Source organism: Austrofundulus limnaeus, unplaced genomic scaffold, assembly GCF_001266775.1.
Source record: "Austrofundulus limnaeus strain Quisiro unplaced genomic scaffold, Austrofundulus_limnaeus-1.0 Scaffold222, whole genome shotgun sequence".
In the NCBI taxonomy this organism is placed as follows: Eukaryota; Metazoa; Chordata; class Actinopteri; order Cyprinodontiformes; family Rivulidae; genus Austrofundulus; species Austrofundulus limnaeus.
In genome coordinates, this window is record NW_013952624.1 from 134303 (window position 1) to 145330 (window position 11028).

Consider the following 11028-nt stretch of genomic DNA (forward strand, 5'->3'; position numbering starts at 1 on the left):
GATAGATAGATAGATAGATAGATAGATAGATAGATAGATAGATAGATAGATAGATAGATAGATAGATAGATGTTAACACAGAGATAAACAGCAGTGACTGACATGTAACAGAAGTATTTTCAGTGATTTACCGGTTTGTTTGCGGGGCTTTCGGGGGTCTCAGTGCCAGCTTACAGAGTTAAACTCTTCCTTTAGTCTTTTATCCTCTCCTCGGTGGATCAGGAGCTCCACAGTTTGAAAGCGGGAACAGCTGCTTCCCACAGAACTCCATCAGTTCGGTGCAGGGAGGGGTGGGGGTGGGGGATCTACCGTTCCGGAGTGAGGATGACCTCGGCTGTTTAAAGATGACAGAGAAGTTTTTGAGTGGAATGTTTTTTTTCTTTTAGCACGTCTGTTGGAGCAAACCCAAAGACCCCCCCCCCCDCACACCACCACCACACACACACACACTTCATCAACCCACATTTTCCTGATCGATGCAAAACCCATCACACGCTCTTATTGATTACAGCGAGGCTGTGTCACCAGAGGCCTCAGGACAGACTCTGTTTCCCCCTACAGTCTTTTGAACAAACAACCAAAAAAAAAAAAAGGAAAAATAAGAAGAAATTCTAAATCTGAACATTTTCTTTTCATGTCACTCCTTATCAGAGTCATGGGACCAAAGGGCGATTGGTTTAATGACGGAGCCGTGCATTGGGAATGAAGCGTCTGATCAATATTTTGGCATTTAATGTACTTTCCTGCAGTGGAAAACCAGAATATTCCTGCTGATCTGATTAAGACATCCAGACATAATCAATAGAGGAGATGTGTTTATGTTTTTAATGAGGCAGACGGGGGGACGACTTATGTTCGGTTTCACATTCCAGTTGGATAAAGGAGTGAACTTTAATTAAATAAATATATCTGCTGCTCCCTTTCTTCTGTAATAAATGAAACGTTCTTCGACTAGAACTAAATTTTGGTTGAAGCTATTGCAATGAGAATACTGGATTGGATTTTCTTTGTGTAATATTTATTGTTTTGTGTATTTTTAAGCCACCTGGTGGGCCTGTGGAGGAAGAAGTTTAAGCTTTTATGATTGGTTGGCGAACATTTCCTGTTTTTCATTGTCAGCAAAGTATTCCCCACCACTGTCTCCCCGAACGCTACAAATATGGTCTTAATTTAACAGGAAAAACAGCTGAACAAAAGCAATTCGGTTCATATTTTTAAATGAAATAAAGTAAGCAGAGCAGAAATCTCAGGAAGTGTAAACCAGGTCACAGATTTGTGCAATCAGCAGCTTGTTCTGTAACAGTTGAAAGAAATGCACAGCTGTTATCTGTCAATAAATAGTAATTATATACTGTGTTGGGGTGAGGGTCACGATCCGCTCATCACACATTCCCTTTTGATTGGGTTTATGTGTTAAGACCTCTTGACCACCTCAAAAGCTTTTACTATTTTTAGATCGTTAAACTGTTCTAAAGGATATTTAAAAATAAAAAAAACATTTTAAAATCATAGAAGCATTTTCTATCCAGAACAATGTTGAAAAAAGTCACTTTTATGCAAAATAAGAAGAGAAATAAAGATATTTTTGAATTTTAGTCACTGTTTTTTGAGTTATGATAAGCATTTTGAGAACAAAATTTTAATTATCCCCCCCCCTCCCCCCAGAAAAAATAGTTTGTGCTAAAAAAAGAGAATATTTGCGTGGACGAAAAAGTTACAAAAGCTTAAATTAACTAATCTGCTCACCTAATAACAAAACAAACTTTAATTAAACAAAATGTTTAAAACCAAATCATGTCGATTGTAACTAAAACACTTGGACTTCCTCAGGAAGGTACTTTTTTTAAATAGATAGTTTTTAGAGTGCATAAAAGTATTCACACTTACACTGTTAATAAACTGAGGATTCTGTCAAACAAGGTTTTTAATGTACTCATTGTATGACCTTTTGTTGAAGTATTGTTTATTGAAACAATAAATAAGAAAACAGTTATGAAATGGATGGCAAATGGTTTGTGAAATATTAACTTTGTTTTAAATAGAGCAGATTTTATGTATCATAAAGAGGATCTTGTATCATATTACATGTAATGTATGCTGGTTGTTTTACTGTATGTATATTTGTTCTTTAAAAAAAAATCTAAATTTCAAACACTTCTGAAGAAACTGAACTTTAAAAAGGGGATTTTAAACGCCTCATCTTCACCTCAACACTTCATCAAATCTAAAAACCTGTGTCTTTATCCACTTACTTAGGTGAAGCTCACTAAACCGAGTCCCACAAATCCATCATTTACAGAATTTCCTCCGGCTGCCACACACTCGTTTGGCTTGTCTGCCGGAGGAGTGTGGAGAGGGATAATTGCTGCAGCCACGAGGCTCCATTAATCAGCTGGGTGCATTTGTTGGAGTTTTTGTTGTGTTCGACTCGCCTCTCTCTTGCACAACGACAATACGAGGCTGGTGGGGGGGGCGGCTGCGAGCTCACGCTGGGTTAATAAATGCTATTAGCCTCTATCTCTTGCCTCTTAATTTCTCATTCGGCCGAGGAGCGTTAAAACAAAACCACAAGAGCAGTTGGTGTTAATCAGAAGCAGGGCTGGTGTGCAGGGAGTTGGTGATCTGAGCACAGTCAGTAAAATTAATGCTGTGGACTCAACTTTGAACAGACAATAATGTGGGGTTTTGTTTTGTCCCCACCTTCAGCTATTCCCAACATAAAGTGGCACAAGGCTGACAGATGGTAAAAAAAAATAACTGGACTGATTTTGAATTATTTTACACTTTAAAAGTACATTTAGTTTTTAATATGTTATTTTTTCAGGGTATTGTAATTTATTTTATTTATTAAATTGTGGAATGTTCTTCATTTTAAAATGTAGGCCGATGTGATTCATTGGTTAAAACTAAATGGGTCAGTTTTTCTCATACCTACTCTTTTTCACTGTTTGACTTGATCAAGACTTTTCTAAGATTTTTACAAAATAGGTAAAAGTGTGTGATTCGTACTGATATGGTATCGGGTCAATATCGGTATCGGACAATTCTCAAAGTTGCAATATCGGTATCGTATCGGAAGTGAAAAAGTTGTATCGGGACATCCCTAATCAGGACCTGCAGTCTTATGGAGGGACAGGATTTTTATGGGTATGCCAAAAAAACTGATATAATGTCCCAAAATCAATTTCTGCATCTAGTTCAACTGTACTATTTTTTATTATACCAAAGCACTTTAGTTGAGCTCCAACTTATTATGGCTTGCTGTGTGGTTTTTGGAAAAAACACATTCCTTAGAATTTAGAATTTGGTGCAACAAGGTGTGAAATGTCTCCTCTCTTTTTTCAATTTCATGTGTTGAACATTTGCTGCCATGTTAGCTTCCCTCAGTCTCTCAGGCTGCATTCACACTGCAGATCTTCAGAGTTTTTGCTCATTTTAGATTTTCCCCCAATAAATGCCATCGCCATCAGACTCCAGTGTGCAGTCGATGACCCTGAAGCGACCCCATGTGACCCTCATGAAGTGCGGGTCGATTCTAAAGTCATGCAATCGGGTCGACTGACTATTTAATACATCTCTAGGATGCACTGGCATGCATCGTCAGTGCTGTTCCTGAGGTCATCAGGGGGTTCGGATCTTTCAAGATCAGACCCCCTCGCTCAGGTCGATTGATGGGGGATCTTCTCCACTCATGTTATTTTCAGAACCGTGTGTGTGGAAGACCTCAACCCTCCAGCCAACATTTTAACTGAACTTTCCTGTGATTTCTGAAGCCAGATGCGTCAGAATTTACTCTGGGAAGATCTTTTCATGTTATGATATTTGAATCTCCATATAATCCAATTATACCATCATTTGAGAGAACGGCAGATAATTTATATATAACGTCACTAGTAGAGGTCACCATTCCAGGATGGCGTCCCAGTAGCACCAACCCACGGGCCCACCTTCTTTATCTAAAGCCAACGTGTGTCTTTATCTGCAGCTTCCATTTTGGAATGAATGGCTTCCCTCCTGCCAGAGCTTTGAAGGTTGGACGCCCAGCAAAACCCCAAGCAGTCCACCTTGACTGTGCTTGTTTCATAGTGTTTACATTTGATTTTGCCCATTTCCCCCCTACTTTGACACAGAGTTGTGCTTCTGAAATATGAGGTTGTGTGCAGAATGAACCCAGGGCACGGGTGAAAATCCAAAAAGTAACAAAACAAAAAGGCTGATGAGGCAGCTCAAAAACTTACCAAGTCTCAGCAGGAACAGGTACAAGGAACATAGAGACACCACACTGACTGAGGTTGACAAAGCAATGATCCGACCCAGACTGAACACAGGACACAGAATATAAAGCAAACTAATTAAGGACAACAAGGAACACCTGGAAGGGACACAAGAGGAAACAGGTGAGCGGGGCAGAGATACACAGGGGAACACAGAAACACTAGAAAACTAAGGAAAATAAACACGGATATGACATGAAATAGAGGCGACGTACTGAAAGTAAAAACAAACTCAAGTATCTATATGATCTAACAAGTAAATTCTCAGTCATCCAAGACATGACAGGTGTGGAAAGTTTAAAACAGACAACTGGACCTGTGTTCTGTAGCTGAAGATGTGGAGAGAAGTTTTAAACTGAATGAAGTTGGTATTGGTAACATCAGTATCTGGATTGATTCGTTTAGCCCTACCTCAATCAGTCAGATAAATGCAATGTTCAATTTATAACACGTATCAAAAAGATGGTTCGGATTAGAAAATACCAAGTTAATTGGTTATGGGATCCTTATGGGGGGTAAAAAATATCAGATTTGGGCCTATTTGCCTGCAATGTGAACATAGTTTCCAACACTATCACAGTTTTATCTTATTCATTATCAAAATGTTTTCAGAAGTGGTTAAAAGTAATCAGCAAATGGAATATATTACCTTGAGGACATTTCTCTAACCCGTGTTACACGTCTGCTGCATTGAAACCCATAATTGTAATTCCAGCAACAGTGAACGCTCTCCTCTGTTTAATCACATCAAATATAAACAAAATCAATTGTCTACACAAACACACACACACACAGACACACACACGCACGTTCTAACTCTGAATAGCACCTTGACACCAGGCGAATCTTCCGCGCCTTGCCTAACCACCCTAACACAAGGAGGGTCTGGATGGAGTCACCTTTAAAGCAGAGCCAGGTTGTGTCATTGGCGTCCAGAAACAGGATCAATACTTTCAGCTCAAGTTCATTCCAATATGGCAGCTGGCAAAAAGAGAGGCCCTCGTCGTGTCAGCTCTTCAGAGCTTGATGACGCTTGTGCACACGTAGGAAGCGCTGCAGATAAAATCGCCAGCACATAGAAAAGTGAGAAACTTTACACCGATTAATTTTTACGGACTGGGCAGGCTGTTGAGTCAAAGCATAGGGGGAACATGTTCATATATATTTTATGCAAATGCAAACACTAGAAAGCAGCATGATTAAAAGCACTAAAACTAAGAATATACGCAAAGTTCTGCCTAATAATAAGCAGGGTTATCATGTCAGAAAGTGGCAATAAAAGCCAAATCACAACATGAAATGTCACAGAATGACTACTTTGTTTGAAGATAAAAGCAATTAAATGCAAACATACCCATCACAATTTATCAAGATTGAAAACATTCCAGTCTTCATGAAGCTGTACAAAATGCTGACATTTAAAACTTCAAATTTTAAATACAAATGTAAACAGAGAGCAGCAAAATAAACCTGTCAAAATTTTCTCATATATAAGCATCAAAACCTCAGCCAAACAACATACAACAGCAACGATTAGTAAATAAACAGCATTGTTTTAAGCACATTACGTACCTTCTAGCCAGACAAACAGTATGTCTTGTGGTCTTTTTTTCTTCAAGTTTTAAAGATACATGATCAGAGGTCTGTCCTCTTGTAGCCCAACCATGGATTATATAATTTAAGTAGTAATAATGTGTCAATGCATGACAACATTCAACAGATGTTTCAGTCAAATAGTAAAAGTAGTCACTCTGACAACCGGATTGAAACGTAGCAGCCGGTAAATGTTTCAGCTGGAAATGGTTTTCTAGCCCTGCCTTTCCCCAGAACAGACACACGTTCTACTGTGTAAATGATGCAAAGCCACTTTTGATGTGCTGTAGTGCAAACAATGAATTATTAACATGTCATGTTGCCACTTCATCAATATCACAACACGACAATCATGGAATGCTAGTGCAGTAGCTTTGTGGAAAATAAAACATGACACAACCATATTATTGGCGTGTTTCAGCAAAAACTTGGGAAAGATTTCATAAGAGGGGTAGTTTTAGAAAACAAAATCTGTGTCAGTTTTGCTGCTTAAAGGTTTCAGCTGGTTTATGTTGCATTTACCTAGCCTGCTGCTACTTTAAGCTTGTGCTTTGCTCCTTTTAGCTAGCCTTTTGCTACTTTAAAGTGCCTGACAAGCCTATCCTTCAAATACAAAGTCAAAGAAAACGTCTTTATACTTAAGAAAATTGACATAGTACACATGATTTTACACATTTTGTCACATAACTGGCCTATTTTCTTTTGAATTTGGCTCAACCACAGTGAAACAGGAAGTGACATCAAAGGGGAACTCATTAATAAAACAAACTAGCTGGTCTCTGTTTATTAAAAAAAATTAAACTTTAACTTTTCTTTGACTGTCTTTGATAGCGACTAAAAATAATGTAAAGAAACATCAGATTCTTCTCTACAGTCCATGTTGTTAGCTTTTATAACAATGCTCTGTTTAAATGCCGACATTCCTCTTTGACATCACTTCCTGTTTCTTCACATGTAAATATCTCAACAACCGTTCAACTCAGCAATGTGAAATTTGTTTTGCAGTATGTTATCAATGTTGACTTTATCAAAAATGCGTTCATGTTTATTACAAAAATTTGACATCACAGACACTTTAAGCTTGTGATTTGGTCATTTTAGCTAGCCTTTTGTTACTTTAAGCATGTGCTTTCAGTTACAAACAGATTTGCTCCAAAGTGTGTTCGATTCAAATACTGGACGAGATCTTATTTAAAGGAAAAGTTAGCAATCTGAGATCAGTCATAAAACAGTAAAAAAAATCAGCTTCATTTTGGGGAAATGTTGACTGAAGAGCAAAACTTTCTATATGCTTGAAAAAAGTTTAGAAAGGTCAAAATACTGAGTCAAAACCCAATGAGATAAAAAGAAACTACAAAACAAACCTGCATCAAATCATATTTTTAAGAAAACCTGGAGTGTTCAACACTTAGCTCCCCTAAGATCCAGGGATGACTTTCATTTAGCCTCACCTCTCCATCCAACTGGGGTCACCCCTGTTGGTATAGCAAGCACAGCAGTCACATTGCTCCACCATGCGCGCAGATTGCTTACTGGACCCGCCTGGAACCCTTCATATTTCCCCGTCAGCATTTTTGCAGGATAATTTTGGCAGCCTTTAAGGATATCACTGCCTTAATAGAGGATAAAAATAAACGGGTGCTGGAAGGGCTATATCAGGCTGGTATAATCTTGTATTCTACACTATGTGGAGCTAAACGGTTAGCTTCGGCTCCAAGATGAGATTAAACGTCTCTCCAGCTGATTCCAAAAGACCAATTTGTCTATTTTTAAAACAAGCACGAGTAGATCAAAAAGGCAGGTTATATTGATTAAAACACTGATGTAAATGGTATTATATAGCATCTAAAAATGTCTTTGGTAGATTCAGGTCAGCAGACTTTCCTCTTTTTAATGGTTTGTCACATGCATATTATATTTGTTCAGATAGAAACACTTTGATGTGATGCTTTTCGTGTTTGGGTGAACGTTATGTGTGCATATTAAGTGGTGGCTTGGACTGATGATTTTTACAGAAGAAAGCTTGTCAGAAACGTCTCAGAGAAAGAAAAACTAGTAATTCAATTAGCGCCAGCACTTTTAAAAGCACAAGGGATTCAAGCAAACGGTGTTTGGAACTTGAAAAGTTGGGGGAGAATTTTTTTTTAAAAAGCTTGAAGAAGTTCTTACTACCTGGGAAAGGCGCCGGCTCCTCGAGGCTTTCCCCGAGACCGTATGATAGTAAAAGCTCCACTCTTCTGGGCCTTGTTGCTGCTTTGTGAGCTCAAATGCTGGATTTGAGTTTGTGCTCCTCCCATGAGGCGCGAAGCTTTGCAGAAGTTAGAAGAGGGTTATATGAAGTTCAGTCAAAAATGTTTTCACTCAGTCAACTTTTTAATAAAAGATGTGAATATGGATCGAGATGTTCCGCGGAAGCATGTTCGGAAGTGAGCGGTTGGGGAGTTGAATAATATAAAGGTTTTGTAAAAGTGGGAAAAAAAGGGGAAGCTTTTCTCTAAATAGCATCCTGTGGGCTTTACCTAACAGAATTAAGAGAAAGAGACAAATGTTATGCCAGAAGCTGGAGAGAATCATGACAGTCTGAGTCTCAGACTGTGCAGTTATGAACCGTAAGGTACGGCACCTCGTTTGCTCCATCCACCCTTCCCCCTCTTTTCACCGACATTAATTCCACGATTGTGTCTTCCTCTCATTTTCCCCCTCGTTATGCATTTAATGTTTCCAATTTGCCATCATCACAGAAAAAAAAAAACGCCACAAGAAGCTATAAATTCTTTTCTAATTCAAAATAATTAGGATTACACGGATCAGTGGTTTTCAATCAGCGAGATCATCTCAGTGATAGATGGTGGGATAAGTGGTCATTGCCGAGACATAAATATTGTGTCGTTCAATTAATCTGGTCTAATGAGGTGTCAAAGCTGCCACTCATCCATCAAATACAATTAGGAATAAACACATATGCATGGAGATGGGTAATTAATAATTAGCAAAGCAAAGAAATTAGTATTGGTTTCAGAAGCCACATCCACAGAACGATTTAGCACGGCTCTGAGTGAGACAAAGAGCCATCAAAGGAATTTGAATCAGTTTGTATTTATTTTGTTGTTTGATGTTTTCATGCTCTGTGGTTGTACTTGAGGCAACAATCATAACTTTGAATAGGAAGGTCCAAAGCAAATGAATGACGAATTGACATAGTTACACTGAGTATTAAAAGCTTATTAAAAGACAGAACTCTTTCTTCACTTTTTTAGCCCTTAAATACATTTTTTTGTGTAATCTGAGTCTCTAAGAATGCAGAAAAGTTTAATTTAGTCTCTCCCGGTGCTGCAAAGATATCTTTATATTCTATTAGTGATGATATTTTTCAATCCGTTCAGTTTCCTCTCTTTTCTAGGATACTTTTTAAACAATAACACCACAGAATTTGCTAAACAAAGTTATTGACTTCCGACCGATTTCGCAAATACACATTTCTGCATAACTGTCGTCTTCATTCTCCTCTGGCTCTGGGTCCTACTCTGCCTCCAACATGAATGTGTAGATAGACAAGTCTTTCACTGACCACATATTTTAATTAAATTTGTCAATTTAAAGTTTCTAGATGATAAATAATTGTATCTCTGCTATCAAAAAAAGTTTTTTTATGTTCCCTTAAAAGCTTTAAAAAAATTGAGTTAGGCGGTTTTATTAGGAAGGTGTGGTTATGATATTTCCTGATGGAAGTGTCTCAGGCTGTATCTGCAAAAACCATAACTAATATGTAAGAAAATAAAATAAAATAACTTATAATGTGAAATTAACAGGCATAAAATTACAGCGTAATGTAAAGTTTCATATCACTGCATGTATATGAAACTTTTGTGATTAAAATGAATTCATGTTTACCGCAATCCATTAGCTGTTAGCTTGTTAATCCGTTTTTCAAAGAGCCAACCACAGCAGGTAAGATATTGACTGTTTATAACGATGTAACCATTCCATAAACCCTCCCCATTTATAAGATCTGTACATGCATGTAAAGACTACAAGACTCATTGCTCTAAAAACACATTTTCTACAAAATTGCTTATTATTTTGTATTTTTGGAATGACTGGAAAACAGTGCAGCGCCCTCAAACTCAAATAACAGTGAAAATGCAAAACTTTTTGATAAAGAAAAAATCTAGAATAAAAGAAATAAAGTCAGAAGATTTATTTCTAACTGTGACACAAACAAGACAAAGGTCTGGACTATTATCTGCTTCTGAAGCAGCAAACACCTGTCAAACACAAGAAAGGAGGTAGTTTGCTTTTGACACATCACTCAGCAGGTTTCATCTCCAGACTTCTAGTTGTGTTTGTTAAAATCACAGAAAAAAAATTAATTGAGCAAATAGCGTATTGAACAGTTGTAAATCGGTGTGCCGTAAATATAATTTATGGTTTTTAAGTCAGCATTACTGTGAATACAAATTAAAACCCATCTTTATCCTTGAGGGAACCTCAGTCTGTTGGAGCCTGTAATTAGTGCAGACATGTTTGTGAGATTTTGATTTTAAAGTAAACATTTCAACAAAATGCAAAATACTTCGAACCACAAAAAGAAATCTACACTTTGCCTTTTGTCTTGGTTTGTTTTAAACTAATCAAATTTGATCTTATGTTTTATAATTATATGCCGCCATAGAAGGCAGGTCCAACACCAGTGATTTTGAAGGGTCAAGTGTTGCTTTTTTTAATCTTTATCTGTTTAAAATGTAGTGTAAATCTTGAAGATGCAAAAAATAATAAAAAAACTGATATTTTATTCAACTTATAGTATATCAACTAGAGGTCAACAAATACATCAGCATAATTTGGACTGATATTTGTTTTATTCTTGTACTGGCATAAGCAGATATATGCATGTGTTCACCATTGTTTTTATTGTTATATATTTAAAGAGTAACTTACCCCAAAATTAACTTTTTTTAGCTGATAAACTGTCTAGAATGTGTCTAAAATGTTATATAGTACTGTTTCTGAGCTAATTTTGATGTTTTTGTGTGTATTTGTTCAAATCTGTAATATTTGGTCTAAAAACGTCTTTTTGCTGCGCACATGGGTGGAGCAGTGGTACTGCAGGCTAATTTGCATATTGGTTAACGGCTCTCCGCTGTGACGTGCTTCTCCACAG

At 37.3% G+C, this 11028-nt stretch overlaps 1 protein-coding gene across 1 annotated transcript in view; it reads right to left on the reverse strand.

Annotated features, from left to right (window-relative positions):
- Positions 1 to 11028, reverse strand: part of LOC106525281 (steroid hormone receptor ERR2) — a gene marked incomplete in the record, with an annotated part of 121564 nt that overhangs the window by 52976 nt on the left and 57560 nt on the right. The window contains 1 exon segment of the mRNA XM_014019457.1: positions 132 to 334.